The sequence below is a fragment of the Crocuta crocuta genome, unplaced genomic scaffold (assembly GCF_008692635.1).
Source record: "Crocuta crocuta isolate KB4526 unplaced genomic scaffold, BGI_CrCroc_1.0 scaffold199, whole genome shotgun sequence".
In the NCBI taxonomy this organism is placed as follows: domain Eukaryota; kingdom Metazoa; phylum Chordata; class Mammalia; order Carnivora; family Hyaenidae; genus Crocuta; species Crocuta crocuta.
Window position 1 is genome coordinate 2,115,618 of NW_027533339.1, and position 21,919 is coordinate 2,137,536.

Sequence of the window (21,919 nt, forward strand, 5' to 3'; positions counted from 1 at the left end):
AGTTGTCATCATTTGTGTTTGGGAATATTTGTTGTTGTGCATTGAGCTGAGTTCAAGTTCTCTGAGGACATGCTGCACATGCTGTGTTCAAAGAGTAATACAAAGCAGCTCCCACTGAAACTAGTTAGGGTTTGTATTCATAGAACCAAACACTTAACCCAAATCTGTTTTTGATTTTTTAGGAAAAGTACACACACACACACACACACACACACACACACACACACACACTTCAAATGCCACTATCTAAGTCCTCTTATGTATATTCTATTGCAGGTGTCCTGGTGCCTTTTCAATTATATTTCAGGAGAAACCAAAATATTTAGGATATCAAAATTTACTTGATTTTCTTATGGAATTGCTCCATAAAATAATTTATAAATTTTTCAACAATTATTTCTTCATTAATATGAGAGACTTAAGCACAAGGGACAATAGTAGAAAATTTAATTTTGTAGTAATTTTATAAAATGTTTTTTGGTCGTTGTTCATTCTACAAACCTATTTTAGGGCCTGAACTCAAATATTTGAGTGCATGAAGTGCTGCTGAATTTGGGGGAATAGAAAGACAAGTTAGGCAAAATCTCTCCCCTTGGAAAGCTCACAACAGTCCACAGAAGAGATAATATAGGATGTCACTGCTAAAGTCAAACAGACTAATGGTGCACAGACCAAGACAAAGACAGAATGGATGGCAGCAAGGGTGAGGGGAGATTGGATAATAACTGTTTCTGAGATACATTATAGAGAATCTGGTGGTAGCTTAGGTAAAGACAATAGTCAAGATGAATCCAAGTTCTCCAGCTTGACACACTCACTAGTCAGTCATATTATTCAATATAAAATCAAGAAATAAGAGAATATGTTTAGGGGCAAGGAGGATGTACTTGAGCTTGAAGTTTGATCAATTTATAACTCACTTCTCTTCTATTCTGTAGCAACTGAATGATTTATGGGTTTGATCCCATGTACAGAGGTAGCCTTGATTAATTTAAACTAATCAAGGTTATCCAACCTCCCTTACAATAGTGGTGGCTTCATAAGAAGTGAACTAAGCCCCTTGAGCAAGGGCATTCTTTCCATTTACCTCAGGGATTTATTTAAAATGGACACATGACCTTCAAATCAATGAAACATTCATGAGAGGTTTCCAAAGATGAAGAGATAAAATAGAAGCTTCCCAGATGCCATTTAAAAAACTTGAGAAAAACAAGGTCTTTTTTTGGCTATGATCAAGGTAGCAAGAATTGATATTCTAGCAGCTATTTCACATTCAAGAGGGCAACCAGATAAAGTACTAAAAGAAAAACAGACCCAAAGATCTGATTTAACTATATCTGATCCCCATCCTACCTCTTAATTTTGAGTTTTATGTCATTTTGAGTTGATTAATCTTATTTGCCCCAAATACCTTAATTTGAAGATCTACTCTGTGTGGCCTAGTAAATTTGAAATCCAGATCTAGCTATTAAACAAGCAATTGGGAGCAGAGGTCAAAAGTGAAGGAAATATCTGGAGTCTATGATGCATATTTCACAGTCTGTAAAGTCTAAGTAGAAATACAGAAAGCATTACTACAATTTTTATGCATTTCATAATGCAAGAGCCATTTTTTCAAACTAATAATTATTTTATACCTTTATAAGATATAGCTTTCAAGAATTAGGGTATTTTAGGGAAGATTATAAAATACTTTTATGTACTTCTGATATTAAGACATGATATATATTAGATTCTACTAGATATATAAAATTATCTCATGCATAAAAATACAAACTAAAATATATTTATATTCTTACTTGTATTTTTGAAGTGGGTGGTATGTAATTTTTAGTCAATATTCTGTAATTTTGTTTGCTAAAAGTATTTTCTTTACTATAAAATCTAAGCTATTTAAAACATTTATTGTGAGTCCATGATAATAAAAGTAACATTTCATATTAGCAGATTTTATGTAATTTAGCTCTTTTCACAGCCTGTCTCGTATTGATTCTACTATGTTTTCCTATATAAGAACTCACACCCTCAGCATGTTTCTCACAGCTAAAGGGTGGTGTCCATAAAACCACCATTTCTTTCATTTAAGATTTGTCCATCATTGGGCACCTGGGTTGCTCAGTTAAGCATATGACTCTTGATTTTGGTTCAAGTCATGATTCCAGGGTTGTGGAATTGAGCTTCACATTGGAGTCACAGTAAAAATGGAGCCTGCTTCAGATTCTCTCCCTCTTTTCCTGTCTTACTCATGCAGGCAGGCACATGTGAGCATTCTTTCTCTCTCTCTCAAAAAATGAAAAGAAGAAGACGATTAATCACCAGTTAGCATCTGGTTCATGTCTTATCCATTTTCTAGAATGTGTCTAAGTTGATTTTTAGCCCTCAGATTACTTACAATGTTAACAATTTGTGGCATGTACTTTAGAATCTGTATATATATTCTAGTTCTGATCAGTTTCAGGCTTATTCATTTTATTTTCTTGAAATGTATCATATACTTAGGACAAATAATGTTCTATATTACTTATTACAACATTGTATTTCTAGGAATCAATTAATAAAATTGAAATATTTTAAAATTTTAATTATACCCAGACAGAAATAATCAAGATATATAATCTGGTACCATAAATATGCCTTCCAGTGTTGTGACTAAAAATTTTGGTTCCTCAAGCAAATGGTCTAGATAGAGTTCTCATCTTTCTTAAAAATTTTAGCGGGTATTGTGGTAATGTTCACACACAAGGAGAAAGAGAAAAAAAGAAACAGGTAGCAAGAGTGTTTGTAAAAATAACTAAACCCTTAAATGTTTATAGGGAGAATAGGAGTGAAAACAAAAAAATTAAAGATGGTACTCTTAGAGGATCCTTAGTTGCTATAAGTTTTCTTTGTCCTATTAACAAAGCCTTCAATGTGATTTCTGGGTTGATTTCTAGAGTTCTTAGGTATTTGTGACTATGCTTTCTTGGAAAACATCTTTTATATACCACTGCAAGTGTCCAGTATCACTATAAAGTAAAGTAAGTCTTTCAGTATCTTCTGAGTTTAGTGCCTAAATAGAACAGTAGCATAGGTGTTCAGCATGACCTGAAAATAATATTTTACATTTATATAGACTAACACAGTTCCTATTCCATAGCAAACATTTTTGCTATTGTTTTTATGGTGGAGGCTAAATACAGCTTATAGTGTAAGATGGTTCTTTTATTGAACATGGAGTATAGTCATGCTAATTATTTTGTCTTCATAGTTTTCAACCTTAGTGCATGCTCAAAGGTATGTTTATAGAGTCTCAGGAAACTTAAAAACAAAAAGGGTCTAAGTTTTCACCTATTCTATTGGTTCCACTTAACACAGGAGAAGCTGATATTTTCTTCAAGATCACAAAGTTAACTGCTAACATTATCATGATTAAAATCCAAGTCTCCTAATAAATCAAACTTCTTATTTTCCTGGTCACATTTCTAGCTTAGTCAAAACATTTTTAATTCTACTATTTTTGAAATGAGAATATTTTTAGACAGATATGAATGATCAAATTACCTTATAAAATCTTAAATTATCTTCCTATTCAGTTGGGGTTAAAAGTTCCCTTATTTAATTGTAATCTCTACTCCCAAAATGATTCAAGATATTCTGTATAATTAAATATGATACATAATAAGTCTATTTCTTCAACATATTGCTTCTATAAGGTCATATTAATAAAGAAGGAATCTCCAAGGATTTGAGATTCAGAATATTTTTTCTTCTAAATATGACCAGGGTCTATTTCACAGGTCAATGGAAAATAAGCTTTAAGCTTACATGAAGAAAGCAGCCAATTGATACCCTCAAGAAATATAATCTTCTAAAGTATAGTAGAGAAAAGCATACATATTGCCTTCAATTGTCAACTCAAAATCATTCTCTTCTCTTAGTCTAAAAAATTACTGGGTCTGGCAGATAAGTGGGTTTAAGACCAAGAATTGACAAGATCTTCCCTTCTCTGGTCCATATGAAAGCATGGGAACCAGTGAAAGAGATTCAGAATATAATAGAATCCGAGGATATCCTGGCTTTTGGGAATCCTCTGACCACCACTACTCCCCAACAAACCTGGTACCAGACACTGAGTGGGAATGATTTTCTTGTTCTACCAATATATCAATTAACCCTATAAAGCCCAAACTATTAAAAATGTGAGAAACTCATCACTGCAGGTAACATGAGGACAATTAGATATTACTCTGCAAATTGATAAAGAGAAGGATCATTTACCCTTCCTTTTTTGAACAAAACAGACAGGCTTCAAGTATTCATATAATCAAAGAGATGATGAGGAAAATGTCTTCCTCAAGGAAGAAGTCAGGCTAACAAATGCATAAGTAATGCTACATTTAGAAAATCACCATTCTGCCACCCCCAACAAAATAATGGAGCTAGACAATGAACATTAATTAATTCCAAAACCATTAGGTGAAAAGTTAATGGGGATCATTATAAAGAATGGCTCAGATTGACACAACCTGAACACACCGATCAATCACAATTTCTCTGAAGGTAGAACAGTCAGATGCAGTGTGCCTCCTGGTATGATGCAATAACAAGTACCTGAATTATTCTTGGAAAAATGAGAACCTAAATCTAACCAAACCTCTAGTTATTATTATCAGCAAACAGAAAATGCAGGTGAATTAGAAATGGTTTAAACATCATCAATAGAAAGTCTACAGGCAAAGAGATCATGGGACACTCTAAAAATAAATGACAAAAATGACTTTCAAGTAAACAAGGTAAAAATGTAAATAGAAAGAGACTTAAGCAATGTGTAGACCTTGTTTGAGGGTGATTTGGAAAAAAAATAACTGTAAAACTATGTTTCTTTAGACACTCAGGAAAGTTATCAGAGCATGGATATTAGATATTGGTAATAGCATTTTGGGATGTGTTTGTGTATGTGTATATATATACATACATGTATCCTATCTATTAGGCATTTACATGGAAATATCTACAGATAAAATGATGTGATAGAACATTTATTTAAAATACTACTCATACACAAAGAAAAGAATTGTAACAGGAGATGCGTAAGACTGATAAAATGTTGATAACCATTCAAGATGAGGAAATCAGTACATGAAAATTTATTATAGTACATTCTCTATTTCATGGTATATTTGAAATTTTCTAAGAAAGATTTTCTTTCAAAGAACTTTTTAAAAATTTTTAAATGTTTATTTTTTTGAGAGAGAAGAAGAGAGAGCACGAGCGCGGGTGGGGACGGAGAGAGAAGGAGACACAGAATCTGAAGCAGACTCCTGTCAGCACAGAGCCTGACATGGGGCTAAAACTCATGAACCATGAGATCATGACCTGAGCCAGGAGAATTAACCGACTGAGGCACCCAGGAGTCCCCCAAAGAACTTTTATATAAAAACAGTTATAGAGAGCAAACATCAGTATGTCATCCTTGTTTAAAATCTGGGTATATCAGTTAGACAAGGGAGGAGGAAAAACAGTGAAATTGACTAAAGCAATTTACACTCTATATTTACTATATATATAGAAAACTTTACAATAAATTATTAAGTTTTCAATAGTCTTTAATATTTTCAGCAAGTTCAGATATTGCTTTATTCTTTAATCATAATGTATTTGTTCAAAAGAAAACAGAACACTTATAAATTACTACAGAGATAATTACAGAAACTTGAATAGGAACTGCGTATTCAAGGTAATTTCTATTTCACTTATGTTAAGTTTCCTGGATAGGAAGATGCTAATATGATTATGGATAAGAAAGTCCGAGTTCTTAAAAGATGTCTCCTGAAAAATTTGGGGATGAAGTGTATTTATTTCTGCAACTTAATTTGAAATAATTCAGCCAAACATTCCATACACACACACATGCACACACACACACAAAGAGGTAAGAAGAAACTTCATTTGTAAAATGTTAAAAGATATTAAGTTTGGAGGAAGGAAATACATGTGTTATAGTATTCTTTCAACTTTTCTGTAGGTGTGAAACTTATTGTGGTAGAGGGTTGAGGAGGAAAAAATCAAGAAAATAAGTTGAATAAACAAATTTTACAAGTTGAAATAATAAATGCATTATTTTGATCTCTTGGATCAAATAAAAAATTAAAATATTAAATTACATTCATGAGTCCAAAGACTATTTCATACAAAATCTTCTTTAAATGGTCATGGAGGCATGAATTGAATTGATCTTTAAGGTCTTTTATGTTTTTAACAACAGGAACACATGAGTATAAAAATCCCAAAACAATCATCATTATAATAAAAGCAGATGTTTAATGGCAGTTAATGATCACCAGGCAATGAACTATACATTCTACATGTATTATTTTATTTAATTCTCATGGCAAACTTATGAGAAAGTGTTATTATCCTCTAATCTCACAGGCTGGAAATTAGTAGAGGCAAGTTTACTCCCCTTTGTTACTATACACAGTACAATTCTTTATCACTTTCATCTTGCCCTGACCTATCAGAGCTGGCAGTCACCTTGCTTTTATAGATGAAAGGTCTTCTTTAACATAATGATTTGAAGACTATAAAAAATAAATTCAAAATAATTAAAGACCTAAATCGGAGGTCTGAAACCATAGAAATCCTAGAAAAGCACACAGGCAGTAAGGTCTCTGATATTGCTCATAACAAATTCTTTCTACATATATCTTGAGAGGCAAGAGAAACAAAACCAAAAATAAACTCTTGGGACTACATCAAAATAAAAAACTTCTTTACAGAGAAGGAAAGAACAGAGCTAGAGGGCAACTGGTGGAATGGGAGAAGATATTGTCAAATGCCATATCCAATAAACGGTTAGTATCAAAAATATATAAAGAACTTATAAAACTTTATACCCCCAAAACAAATCATCCAATTAAAAAATGGTCAGAAGTCACAAATAGACACTTTTCCAAAGAAGACTCAGAGATGGCCAATAGACACATAAAAAGATGTTCAACATCACTTATCTGGGAAATGCAAATAAAAACTGCAATGAGGTATCTCCTCACACCTGTCAGAATGGCAAAAAACAACAACACGAGAATCAGCATATATTGGTGACGATGTAAATAAAGGGAAACCCTCTTACCCTCTTGGTGGGAATGCAAACTGTTGCAGGCACTATGGAAAACAGTATGGAGGTTCTTTGAAAAGTTAAACAAAGAACTACCCTACAACTTAGCAATTGCACTATTAGGTATTTACCCAAAGAATATAAAAATGTTAATTCAAAGAGATACAAGCATCCTGATGTTTATAGCAGCATAATCTGCAATAACTAAATTATGGCAACAGTCCAACCATCCATGGACTGATGAAGGGATAAAGAGGTGATGTGATGCACAGACACACACACACACACACACACACACACACACACACACACACACACTGAAATACCATTCAGCCATAAAAAACAATGAATTTTGCCATTTAATGGATGGCGCTAGAGTGTATAACGCTAAGCAAAATATGTCTGAGAAAGACGGAAACCATATTATTTCACTCATACGTGGAATTTAAGAAACAAATGAGCAAACAAAAAGAGGGAGAGAGAGAGAAACCAAGAAACAGACTCTAATTTTAGAGAACTAATGATTACCAGAGGTGAAGTTGCAGAGGGATGATTTACATAGGTGATGGGGTATCAGGAGTGTGCTTGTTGTGAAGAGCACTGGGTGCTGTAAGTAAGTGTTGAATCACTTTATTGTACACCTAAAACTAATATTACACTGTATGTTAACTGACTGGAATTTAAATAAAACTTAAAAAAAAAGAATGTAGACTCTGAGGTAGTCAACCTGGAAATCAAATTCCTGTTCCAGTACTTACTGGTTGTGTTACCTTGGTCAAGTAACTTCCCCTTACTGTTCCTCATTTTTCTCAACAATAAAATGTAGATGGTACTGCTTCATAAGTCGAGAAGACTACTTGAGATATGTTCATTTAAAGAACATGGTATTTGGGGTGCCTGAGTACCTAAGTTAGTTAAACATCTGACTCTTGATCTCTGCTCAGGTCTTCATATCCGGGTTGTGAGTTCAAGCCCTGTGTCGGGTTCTGTGCTGACAGCACGGAGCCTGCTTGGGATTCTCTCTCTCTCCATCTCTCTGCTCCTCCCCCACTCATGCTTACTCTCAAAATAAGCTTAAAAAATAAAGTTAAAGAACATAGTACAGAGCCTGTACATAGAAAGTATAGTAATCACCCCTTATCTGCAGAGAATACATTCCAAGATCCCCAGTGGATACCTGAAGCTGCAGGTAGTACCAATTTATTTATACTGTTTTTGCCTACACATACATACCTATGGTAGATTAATTTATAAATTAGGCACATTTAGACATTAAGAACAATGAAGTTGAACAATTATAGTGTAATATGTTATATGATTGTGGTCTCTTTTTCAAAATATCTTATTGTACGGTACTTCTGCTTTTTCTTGTGATGACATGGGATGGTAAAATGCCTGCAGATGAGATGCAATAAGGTGAATGACATAGGCATGGTGACAGAGTTAGGCTATACCGACTTTCTGAGGATCTGCCAAGAAGGAGGATCATCTTCTGGACTGCAGCTGACAGCAGGAAGTGAAACTAAGGATAAGGAGGACTACTGTACCCAGTAAATGTTAGGTATCATTACAACGGAGGACATTCCTTACTGCAGCAGCTTCATAAGATTTGAGGGAAAAGCAGCAATGTTGCAAAATAAAAAGCTTGAAGCAGAAATAGGCGGCAGGCAGCTACTGAAGTAGCAATATTTATCAATTACGTAAAAGACAGGCTAAATTCAGTTAGGTACCCAAGGAAAGTGCCTTCTTAGTATTAAGTATAAGCTTATTAAAGTCAGTTATTTGGCAAATGTTTAACAATTAACACCTAAGTGCTTTACAATAGAGATTTAGAGCAATATTTTACTCATTTAAAAATAGCAATAAAATAGTGTTTCAATTTAAACTTGCGGTCACTAATTAAAAACAAAACAAAACAAAACAAAATCATTCCATGAAGTGAGTACACTGCACCAGATCTCCTACCATAGCAGAAGATCAACAGAAGAAATATTATCAGAGACAGGATCACCATGGATATGTCAGGAGCATTCACCACTGTACTTAACATGGAAAAAGAAACTGTTTTAACCTGTCAGGTAAAGAAAAACACTAGTTCTCTTTTGAGCTTTCTGCCTTCCAAGGTGGCAGCTTCAGCTTTTTGTGGCTTAGCTACACCTTTCCTTCCCATTTTATCAAAAGAGTAATTAAGAAATGAAATAATCCTTAAAGCACAAAGTATGGTCAATATATTTCCCATCTACTTACAAAAAAAGTAATTATCCAGAAAGTCATAAGCCCTAGCTAAACTGGATTTTACGATCTTTTTTTTTTTTTTTTTCAAAAGCAAAGTTAATAAGAAGTAAAGTAACAAAGTCTCCCTGGGTAATTTACCACAGATTCCAAAGAGGAGGGCACAGAAATGAAGCTCCATTCTACATCTGCATTAATGCCGTGCCTAGGGTTACCTAAGAATCTAAAAAATATAAAAGCAAATTAGAATATAGTTTTTCTGTAAAAAACAAAACCAAAGCATATTATGTAAATACCAAAGACTGGAAACAATCATTCTTAATTCTTTTTAACCACAATATTCCCTCTGCAGGCTTGCGTTTATATTTTTGAGTACCCCCTTGATAAAATAATTTACAGAAGCAGAACTTATAAGCCTATGGGGAAAAAGTTATGGAAACGAAACCATATTTGAACATAATATTATAATAGGTTTATTATTCACCAAAATAAAATATGTACTAAAAATAATGACATTTTTACACATAAAAGGAAAAATTTGAGTGAGACATAGACTTCTTAGGAAAGATGACTTTTTTAATAGGAAAATACCTCTTAAAGAAACTTGCCCTATAAGATACTTAGGGAGTGCACTGGATAAGCAAGCCTAAAACAGAAGGATAAATTACCGTGCATAATGAATGAATAAGAATCTATCAAGTGGGACTAACAGTGAGCGTGAGGGTGAGAAAGGAAGCTACAGGTGAAGGAGGGGGCTGGCGACAATGTTGAAGAGAGGATCAGTCAAGTATTTTATCTAAGAAGGGGCATGATGGAGGCTTTATTAGGGCAGCTGTTCATGATCATTTTTTTTAATTTAATTTTTAATTTTTTTTAATGTTTTATTTATCTATGAGACAAAGAGAGAGAGAGAGAGTGAGCAGGGGAGGGTCAGAGAGAGAAGGAGACACAGAATCGGAAACAGGCTTCAGGCTCTGATCTGGCTGTCAGCACAGAGCCCGATGCGGGGCTCGAACCCACTAACCGCAGAGATCATGACCTGAGCCGAAGCCGGATGCTTAACTGACTGAGTCACCCAGGCGCCCTTGTTCATGATCAATTTTAAAACCACGTATTCTCCGGCATGTCTGGGTGCCTCAGTGGGTTAGCTTCCGAATTTGGCTCAGGCCATGATCTTATAGTTTGTGCTGACAGCTTGGAGCTTGGAGCATGCTTCAGATTTTGTCTCTCTCTCTCTATGCCCCTCCCATGGTCATGTTCTCTATCTCTCTCTCTCTCTCTCAAATAAACGTTTAAAAACATAAAAAATAAATATTTATAATAAATACTTATTCTTCATTTTTCTAATCCCAAGCCAAAACATCCAGATCTTCACTAAAGTTCTCTTAAAAGCAGCCAACTACCTTGCCTGACAGGGTGTGTTATTGTATATTGATATTGGGTCAGAAAAAAAGAATAACTGCAATAGATGAAATGCATAATTCAGCAGAAACAAGAACCGTTATCAAGAGTGAAATGTGACCATCTCCTTCACCTAATCCTCAGACCTTGAAAGGAGTCCTGGACTTAAGCTAAATTTATTTGAATTGACAAAGAAGGAAGAAGGGCCTTGACATCACCCCATCTCCCCAAATTACCCTTTCTCTAAAACTTCCAACCACATTTTGCTCTTAGTCAGTGTTCAAAAATATCTTACACCACATATAAAAATCAACTCTAAATGGATTAAAGACTTGAACACAAGACATGAAACCATAAAACTCCTAGAAGAAAACACAGGGGAGAGCTCTTTGACAGGGTCTTGGCAGTGATTTTTTCGAAGGACACTGAAACCAAAGACCAAAAGGCAAACCAACAAGTGGGACTACATCAGTCTGAGAAGTTTTTACACAGCAAAGGAAACCACAAAATAAAAATGCAACTTATAGAATGGGATACAATATTTGCCAATTAGATACTGGATACAGAGTTAATATCCAAAATATATACAGAACTCAAAACTCTATCGCAAATATAGATTTCTCCAATTAAAACAAAGGGCTGAGGAACTGAAGAGCTATTTCTCCAAAGAAAACACATGAAGGGCCAATAGGTACGTGAAAACGTACCCAATATCAATCATCAGGGGAATGCAAATTCAAACCATGAGATGTCAAATATGTTAGAACAGCTACCATCAAAAAGATAAGAATAACAAATGTTGGTGAGGGTGTTTAGAGAGTGAAACCTTTTTGCATTGTTGGCTGGAATGCAAACTGGTGCATCCATGGTGGAAAACAGTAGGGAGGCTCTCCCAAAGCTAAGAATACTGCTATTGCTGTTCTTTGTTTTTCAGGAGTCTCCCTACTGTTTTCCATCGTGACTGCGTATATACAATGGAATACTACTTGGCAATGAGAAAGAATTAAATCATGCCATTTGCAGTAACGTGGATGGACCTGGAAGGTATTATGCTAAGTAACATAAGTCAGTCAGAGAAAGACAAATATCATATGTTTTCACTCATATGTGGAACTTGAGAAACTTAACAGAAGGCCATGGGGTAAGGAAAGGGGAAAAAATAGTTACAAACAGAGAAGGACATAGGCAAACCATAAGAGACTCTTAAATTCAGAGAACAAACTGAGGGTGGATATGGGAGGTGGGGGAAAAGGAAAAATGGCTGATGGGAATTGACAAAAGCACTTGTTGGGATGAACACTGGGTGTTGTTTGTAAGTGATGAACTGCAAGAATCAACCCCCAAAACCAAGAGTATACTGTACACCCTGTATGTTAACCAATTTGACAATAAACTATATAAACAAACAAACAAACAAAAGAACAAAGAATAGAACTGCCATATTATCCAGCCATTCCACTTCTGGGTATAGATCCAAAGAAGATAAATAGTGGGGTATTAAGGAGGTATCTACATTCCCATGTTCATTGCAGCATTATTCATAATAGCCAAAGGCTAGAACTAACTTAAGTGTCCATCAGTGGGTAAATGGATAAAAAATATGCGGCATACACACACATGCATGTGCACACACAGTAGAATATTATTCAGCTATAGGAGTGAAATCTTGCCACTTCTGACAGCACAGATGGACCTTGAAGTCATCATGTTAAGTGAAGTCAAAGAAAAACACATACTGCATGGTATCACTTATACATGGAATTTTAAGAGAAAAAAAAGTCAGATTTATAGAAACAGTAGAAAAGTAGTTTCCAGGGGCTGGAGGTAAGGAAAATAGGGGGAAGTTGGCATGAAGGTACAGACTTTCAACTATAAAGTGACAATGATCTAAGGTTGTAACATTAAAAAAAAAAAAACAAACACGTTACTCTAGTGGATAACATTCTGTTGTATAACTGAAATTTGCTAAGAAAATTAAGTGTTCTCATGAAACAAAAACAAAAACAAAAAAACAACGATAAGTATGGGAGGTGATGAATCTGCTAATTACATGGGGGTATCTTTTCACAATATATACATACATCAAATCCAATCTCTAGAATGTACACTTTCAGTATTTAACATTTTTACTTGTCAATGATACATCGATACAACTAGGGGAGGGGAAAGGCAGTATGTCCACAGCTCTTCAGTCAAACATTGAGTTTTTTTCTATATAAAGATCCCTTTATATAGACGAGAAATCAAGAATCACTAATAAGGTAGAATATTAAATCTTAAATGGTTGAGAAAAAAAAGAGAGTTTTTTAAAAAGGCTGGATAATTTCAAAGTTGAATATTTGCTTATTAAAAACCTAACTACTTAGGTTTTTATAGAATTATTTTTTTAAGTTTTTATTGAATTCTACATTCAACCCTAACAGTATCTGCCTAATCCTCATTTATGGTTTTTAAGAGAGGTAGAGAAGGGGAGATGGGCAGAGAGAGAAAATTCTAAGCAGGGTCCACGCTCAGAGTGGAGCCTGACATAGCGCTTGATCCTATCAAGCTAAGATCACGACCTGAGCCAAAATCAAGAGTCCAATGTTCAACTGACAAAGCCACCCAGACATCCCTTTATCACCTTCTTATTTTATTTGCACATACTCTACACCCAGGACCATGAAATTATTAGTATTAGTAAACACAACGTGAAATCTGACCATCAGTAATAACACAGGTTCTAAGGATCCATGCTGTAGAAAGCTGAGTTAGAGGCAGGATTTTATAATGTTAGTCATTTATAAATTGACATGCCAAGTTTAAGAAAGAATAACAATCCACAATATCAGCTAACCTTATGTCTTTTAGTCCAATGTGATAAATATTAAATGTTTTTTTTTTTTAAATTTATTTCTAGGAGAGATAGAGAGAGACAGCGTGAGCAGGGGAGGGTCAGAGAGAGAGGGAGTCACAGACTGAAACAGGCTCCAGGCTCTGAGCTGGCAGTCAGCACACAGCCCGACGCGGGGCTCGAACCCACGAACCGCGAGATCATGACCTAAGCGAAAGTCGGACGCTTAACCGACTAAGCCACCCAGGTGCCCCCCAATGTGATAAATATTAATTGATAAAATTGGAATATCAATAAAATTAAAACAACAACAACACCACAAAATCCATTAAATGATGAATATAGGAACCAAGAGAATGGCTTTCTCTGGTGGAGAAAGGCAGGGAGATGGGGCAGGGATGACAGATGATTAAATGTAGGATAATCTGGAGATCCTGGCTTTGTTTTGCATGGTGAGTTTGCAGGTGCTCATTCTATTATTAAAAGGTAAAGAAGGAAGAAATATTAACCATGCATAGACCAATAATGATTGTGTTTGGAGCCAAGGATTATGATTAATATAATCTCGGGCACTTGAAGTCCAAAGGTGAGTGGAGGAACTTTTGAAATTTGCTTTTGCTATAAACATTTAGGAAATATAGTCTTACATAACCAGTATTTTTGCTTTATTAAAATGAATGAATGCTTTTCTTTCTAATGAAGAAACCTATCAAATGAAACAGAATCACTGAAAAGGTCTTGAGAGAATACTTTGAAAATCTCTTTTTAAATAGGACTTCAGAAGCAAGCATACATTTAGAAATTTTGGCTAACATCTGTGAAATTTCACTTATATTTAATCAGAACTGTGAATGTCTCCCCAAGGCACCTACCATTCTATTTTAATTATGCCACTTAAAAAAACTGTTTTAACATCTAACAAAGCACACATGATGTGAAAACACTTGTTAAACCACCTCCGCAGCTTTAACAATAAAACAAATATGAGATCATTGCATTTCTTAAGGCTCATTAGATGAGAATTAGTGAAGTGGCATGATTTTTGGAAAACATTTGTCCTTGATATCTTCTTTTCGTATATATTTGCCGTTTGGAGGACCCCTTTCAAATTTGCTTTATACAAATTCTATATTAGAATCATATCATAAAATAAAACTGTCTTATAATGGTAGCACAAAATTACTCAAGTCAAGAAATTCCAAATAAATGACATGCCATCCACTGAGAATAATTAAGTCATGTTTTTGTATCAAAAACTGTCAACCTAAAAAACAAGTTATAGGTTTTTGTTCATTTGTTTCATATTAAATGACATTTAAATATACTAACTTTAAGACAGAAGAAAACATAGGTCCAAGTATAAATAAGTTGAATTACTTACTTCTTGGGAATGATTCTCCCCTGTAGAAGCTTAAAGTTATATCCCCCAATCCACTTGTTTAGGCTGTTTTCTACTTTTACAGATAGAACATTCTACAAAATTCAAGCACGGTTCTAGGTACCTAAAACATCAAATTATAGTCCAGAGACATTTTGACTCTTATTTACAATTTATTATGGGGATTCTCAGGATGTACTGGTGCACCTCAATAAAAACTTGGTTAACTAGTGAGTCATGCATCTCCTAAGTGACAGATAATTCAGGTAATTTTACATTTCTCTTAATAAACAGATACATATCCAAGGGCAACTCTCTTGGGAAATAAATATTAACCTTTTAAAATCACTGTGCTCTTCCACTATCTTACCTCCTAGGTAATAAATTGTGAACACCCTACCAGGATGGAGAATTTTTTGTTTCCTTTGTATCAATTAAACTGAGAGTGAATTGGGGTGCCTGGGTGGCTTAGTTGGTTAAGCGTCCGACTTTCACTTGGGTCATGATCTCGCGGTTCGTGGGTTCGAGCCCCACGTCGGGCTCTGTGCTGACTGCCAGCTCAGAGCCTGGAGCCTGTTTCAGAGTCTGTCACTCCCTCTCTCTCTGACCCTCCCCTGCTCACGCTGTCTTTCTCTCTCCTAGAAATAAATAAAAAACATTAAAATAAATAAATAAATAAACTGAGAGTGAATGAAAATATTTTTTCTTGTAGGCTTTACAGTAAGGTAGAGTTCTTGAATGTTCTTTGGGGTACCTTTAGATCACCACGACAGGAAAACAGATCTGGACTTACAACAAAGCCTTTGAAGAGATGTGTGATTGTCTTTCTTACCATTCCCATCTGATACTCTCTAGAATTCAAGCTTAACCTCATTGGTGGTTAGAGAAGATAAAGAATCCTGTCAATTAAGGTAGAGATGGAAGATCTAAATTCCTTGTTAGGATATCTAGATAAAGAAGAGCATTGGCTTTATGAGCAGGATAGTTTTGTTTTTTTCCTCTATGTACATCTTTGTAAAGTATTTTTATATACTCTTTAAAATACCTGGGGAGAGCTCATACATTTAGTCACACAGTAGCATATATTATATGCCATGTACTATCCTAATTACTGAGATTTTGAGTAAGAGAGCCAAGAGGCTTATATACTAAAAGAGTGAGTGGACATGGCCCATTCAGGACATGGAGATGTGGGCCATGGTTAGAGAAGTTTAGGAAGCACAATGGAAGTGTGCTTTATTCAGACTTGCAGAGAGGCTTATAGGAAAGAGTCACCTAAGTGGATTCATGAAGAATGAATAGGCATTATCCATGTAAAGGAGGAGGAAGAGATGGGAGGAAGTAGAACTGCAGATAAGAAATCTGAATATAAAAGAGACCTGGATGGTTTGAGATTGGAGGAAAGACCTAGATATTTGAGGCCAATGTTTATCATTCTAAGTCCTGGCTGCCTGTCTGGGTGAATTACAGAACTTCTCTTGACTTATTTCCTCTTTTTAAAATAACATTGTTAAGAAAATGAAATAAGGTTACAAGTGATCTACCAAATACAGCACAAGTTTCTCATAATTGTTAGATTTTTCCTGCCATTACTTTTTCCCATCCACATCCTCTATTTTCATGGATTTTATCACATTTATTTATTATTAGCATTTGCACAACTCAAAAAATCAAGGAAAGGAAGAGGCGTTTTATTTTTTCTTTTTCTTACCCTTCCCTCCACAATCAACCACAGGCTATTGACACTGGATTGGTAGGCACTGTGCCTAGCTGATTCTCTTTGTGTCTACTCCAACCACCTCCATCACTCTGAACCCTATTATGTGCTTCAGATACATGGTAGGTAGGAAATAAATGAGTAGATGTGCTACTCTATCTTCCCTCAAATGGATTATTTTACCCACCCCAATATTTTCCATTCAGTATTTTCTAGACTCCTCTATAGTTCTATGACACAATCAATCCTTTTTTTCTAAATGTATAATTTAGCCTTAGACTCCATTCTACCTAGGGATAGAGGTCAAAGGATTGGAGAAATTGAGTTCAGCAATATTTTTCTCTTGTTTATATCAGAGTTGCTCAGCCTGGGCACTATTAACAATCATAACAGATAATTCTGTGTTGTGAAGGGCTGTCCTTTGCCTAATAGGTTGTTTAGCAATGTCTGTGCCCTCTATCCACAACATATCTGTATTACTTCATTCCTAACTGTGACAAGGAAATGTCTCCAGATATAGCCGTGTGTGTGTGTGTGTGTGTGTGTGTGTGTGTCCCAGGAGGCAGCCTCTTCATTTATTGAGAAACAAACCTATACTATACACAGTAGTCAACTCAAAATAACTTTTATCATGTATGAAACAGTCTTTTTTTTAATAAACAAAGATTAGGTAAATTCTGAAGTTTGAAGAGAACAAAAATTAAACTTGAGGTAGTTGATGTTATAACATTTTACCAGCGTAGCCAATTCCCTACTCATGTCTGTCAAAATAGGGACACACTGACTTAATTGGTGGGTCCTGCAAGTGAAAAATGTTAGGTTTTCTGATTCAGAGAACTGAAGTCTCAAGATCAAGACATATCTCTGATATAAGATCATCTCAGTAGATAAGAAGTTTGAAGGGATAGAAAATTCCTCGCCTCTTGGTTTGCTATGATCAGGTTAATATTGAAGAATAGCTTGAGTTTCCAGCTCATCTTGCTTCAGACAGCTTGAAGATCAAGAATAATCACTGACAGCTGGGTCGATATTGATAAGGAAATTATATTGGAAGCTTGAATCCGTCTATGTATTTTATGCTTGAAGTCAGAAATACTTAATTTCTTTCCTAGGAAGCCTGTAACATGACTATAGGGCTAATTGCTAGCATTGAAATGAAAATGCTGTGTGCTCCTCAGATGTTAATTGGTTTACTTTACAGAATTTAAAAAATCAGATTTACCACCAAATATATTTACCATTAAATATAATTCTAAACAGTTCTAGAATGGGTATTCAAATTGGAGTTAGCATACATATGATCTCTGATATTTATCTGTTTCTTCTAATAATGTGTTGAGTCCTAGGTACACTTTACTTTTGTTTCAATGCCCTAGAGAAGGATTTCGTTCATCTCTTTGAAATTCTGTGTCTGTGGGTTTGTGTGTGTGTGTGTGTGATAAACCATTTATTATATACAGGAGCACAATGGGATTTGTTAATTTTTTTTGGTCTTCTGGTCAATATGGTAGGCCTTTTTAGGCAAATGCTATTCAGTGCTGAGCCTGTTAAGGCTAGTCACACATGTATTTCTATTGATCTATTAATTGTACAGAGCTCCTCAGAATAGTATTGCTTTAAACTTTTCTGCCCCTCCTATTTCCTAATTCTTTCTTTCTTTCTTTCTTTCTTTCTTTCTTTCTTTCTTTCTTTCTTTCTTTCTTTCTTTCTTTCTTTCTTTCTTTCTTTCTTTTTCTTTCTTTCTTTCTTTCTTTCTTTCTTTCTTTCTTTCTTTCTTTCTTTCTTTCTTTCTTTCTTTCTTTCTTTTTCTTTCTTTCTTTCTTTCTTTCCCCAAAGCCTTCAGATTTCTGCATACCCTAAATACTTTAAATAAGCAATTCTCCCTTTCCACTAGTACCTTTGTGCAGTCTAAAATGGTTTTCTACAGTCACATTCGGAGACTGTATTGAAAGATGTCTTTAGTTAAAGTAGGAGAATACTAAGCAAAATTCTTTTCAGTCATTTTTGATGGGTGCATGAAAATCCTTGAGCAGTGAAGTGAAAGTTTATTCAACCATGTTTTCTTTTTTAATTCATTCTATATTAAAGTATTAGATATTTTTAAATTGACCAATACCTCAGAATTCAGACATTTAAGGAAAAATCAAACAGGAGCAGTTACTTTGAGATACTCTATCATCTTTTCAATTCACCAAAACAACCAGCACTTGATGATCAGCTATTTTAACACTGGCCTCTATTATCAACCTGAGTCCCTAACTATTGATGTTTCTAGAATTACTATTGTGCCTATATCCAATCAGAAGTAATTTCCACTTCCCTAGTTCCCTGCTCTTGTAACAAGATTAAGAGCTTTGTTGGACTTGGTTTTGAGTCCAAGCTCACTGAGCCCAGTTAGATTATTTTTCTGCCTCAGCATTGTCATCCTTTGTGAACAGAATATATCTACCTCAAGTGTTGTGAAAATAGATGGTCATATTAAAAATCTTTGATGATACCTGAAACTTGCAGATCCATCATCAGCTTTGGGACCACAGAAAATGTCTGGAGGGATTTTTACAACCGTGTAGATAGGTTGTATTGAAGCACCACTTTCACTGTACCTCACTTTATAAAAATACAGAACACTGCAACTGGACTCTCAGAGGAGCCCTGCAGCCTGTTTTAGTCAATGAAATGTTGGCAAAAGCAGACACTTGAAATATGCCTGAATGACTGGGTTTGCATGCTCTTATACCTCTATTCACCATAGGAACATGTCTGGGCTAGACTGCCAGCAAAATGAAAAATCACTAGAGCAGAGTCAAGTCACCTGGGACCCCCCTGGACTTGCAAGCCTCATCCAACAACCATAACCTCACATTTCACTCCACCATGGACCTCACGGTGTCCTTTAACAAAGGTCATTTGCAAGTCCTTTAATGTGTAGAGTTGAAAGAAGTATATAGACAAATGACTATAAAGTAAAAAAATGCCTAATAACTCTGTATTTAACATTATACACATAGATTTAATATCCATTTGTATTACCTATATATCCATATATATAGAATCTTGGAAATTTTTTTAGATCCTGCTCCTCCAATTTGCCCCTCCACCACCTCCATTTCTCCCCACTGCACTTCCTGTTTTGATCCAATCTGTCATTTCTCTCAAGAGTCTACAAAAGGCCTAAGTTGGGATGCTTGGTAAGTACTGACTGAACTGACCCTGAAGAAATTTAGAGGATTTCCCCCACCATTTTTTCTTGTATCTATTTGCTTTATTCACAGTTTATATTTCACCAAAGCTTGGTGAAAGCAGTGTTCCAAAGAGTAAAGTTGGTTTCCGCTGTTGAGAAATTAATATTCCCACCTTCCTAGGGTTAAGGAAGGAAAGTTCCAACACATATTTTTCCCTTCCTCAGAGGACTTTAATTCAGAAGTTCTGGGTATAGAATTGATAATTGATGAAACTATGTTGACACTTCATAATCACCCAAAGTCCAATATCAGAGAATTTTAAAGCACTTGTCACAGATCCCCTTCATCACATGGCAGAGCTTCTAAGTGGAGTTTTCCCTCGGCAGCCTCATAGGAGGCTTGTGGATATGTGACCTACAGAACAAAAGGGATTTTCTAGACTTGATTAACTTATAGATCTTGAGATGGGGAGATCATCCTGTATTATTTGGTTAAACCAGTGATATCATAAGAGTTCTTATAAGGGAAAAAGAAGGCAGAGGAGTTAGAGAAAGATAGAAAAGGAAGCAAGGGTTGCCTTGTTCTGGGCCACTAGGAAAAGACCATAAGCAGCCTGAGAAAAGACAAGGCAGAGAGTGATCCCCTAGAGCTTCCAGAAGGAGCATAGCTCTGCCAACCCATTTTATATTTCTGACCCTCACAATTATTTCTTTGCATATTTTAAGCCACTACATGTGTAGCTCATGTGTTTTACTGCAACAGGATACAATTGCACTGCCCAAGATAGAAAACAGCCTACCTCAAAGATATTTATGGAGTGAATCTTGCCTAACACAGTGGATTATAGCTGATATATTATAAAAACTCGCATGTTAAGAAGAATGATTTCAAGTAAAATTAAAAGGAGATATTACAAATTATCTAAAGTAGTACCACCTGCTCACTAGTTCCATCTCTTAGTTATCTAATGTGGTGCCACCTGTGTAATAGTCCTATCCATTAGTTATATAAATCAATTTCTGTGCACCAGTTTAGGGAAGATCAGAAAAAACCTTACCAAATTCTAGTCAGGGCATACATGAACCTCCCATGGGGCTGGAACAGGTAGCGTCAAGGAAGGTCATTGGGTGGGTATGAGCAAAATGGAGTCAGTATGCTTAGTACTCCCACAGTGGTACCTAATAGAAAATTTCATAGAGACAAAGAAAAAAAAAAAAAAGAAGACTTTTCCCCCCACAAATGTGTTACATTTTTAGAAAAAGTTGCCATATTACTTAAACAACAACAACAAAAATAGCAACAACAATAAATTGAAAAGAGGCCTTTGGCCTTCTAAAATACTGTAGGGAGGAAACAGAGGCTGAGAAATGTCCTCATTTATACACACCAGCCACTTATTATGGAAAAATAATGATGCCCAAGGGATATAGCCAAGAGATGCCAGAGGACAACTCTAGAGACCGAGACTGAGCCATAATCAAGGAATTGACAACCCGTGTCCAGCTGGATGTCGGAAATGCTATATAGCAGTGACTGATGTGGGTATCCAGTTTTCTCTGAATCAGAATGTCTGTACAGATTTTCTTAGGTCTCCTTAATTCACAAGTGTTCCAAGGAGCTGCCTCAGGAAATGCATGTCAAGAGCTCTATCACACATGCACATGGTTTGAATAAAAGATCTAAGACCTTGAATCTATGACTTTTGCCATAAAAAAGTGGGATGGGAGAGAAGAGTCCTGGAGAAGGCTTTCATAACACAGTATCACAAAACAGGTAGCCTAAACAGCAGAAATACATGGTCTTGCAATTCTGAAGTCTACAAATCTGCAATCAAGGTATTCTAAAGATTGGTTCCTTCTGTGGGCTGTGAGGGAAGAATCAACTACAGGCCTCTCCTAGCTGACATATGTCAATGGACATCTGTCTCTCACATCTTTCTTCTATGTGTGTCTCTGTGTCTAAAGCTTCTTTTTTTTATAAGAACACTTGTAATATTGGATGATGAGCCACTCCTTAGTGACCCCGTTTTAATTATTTCTATAAAGCCTCTCTTTCCAAAGATCACAATGTGGGGGTAGTG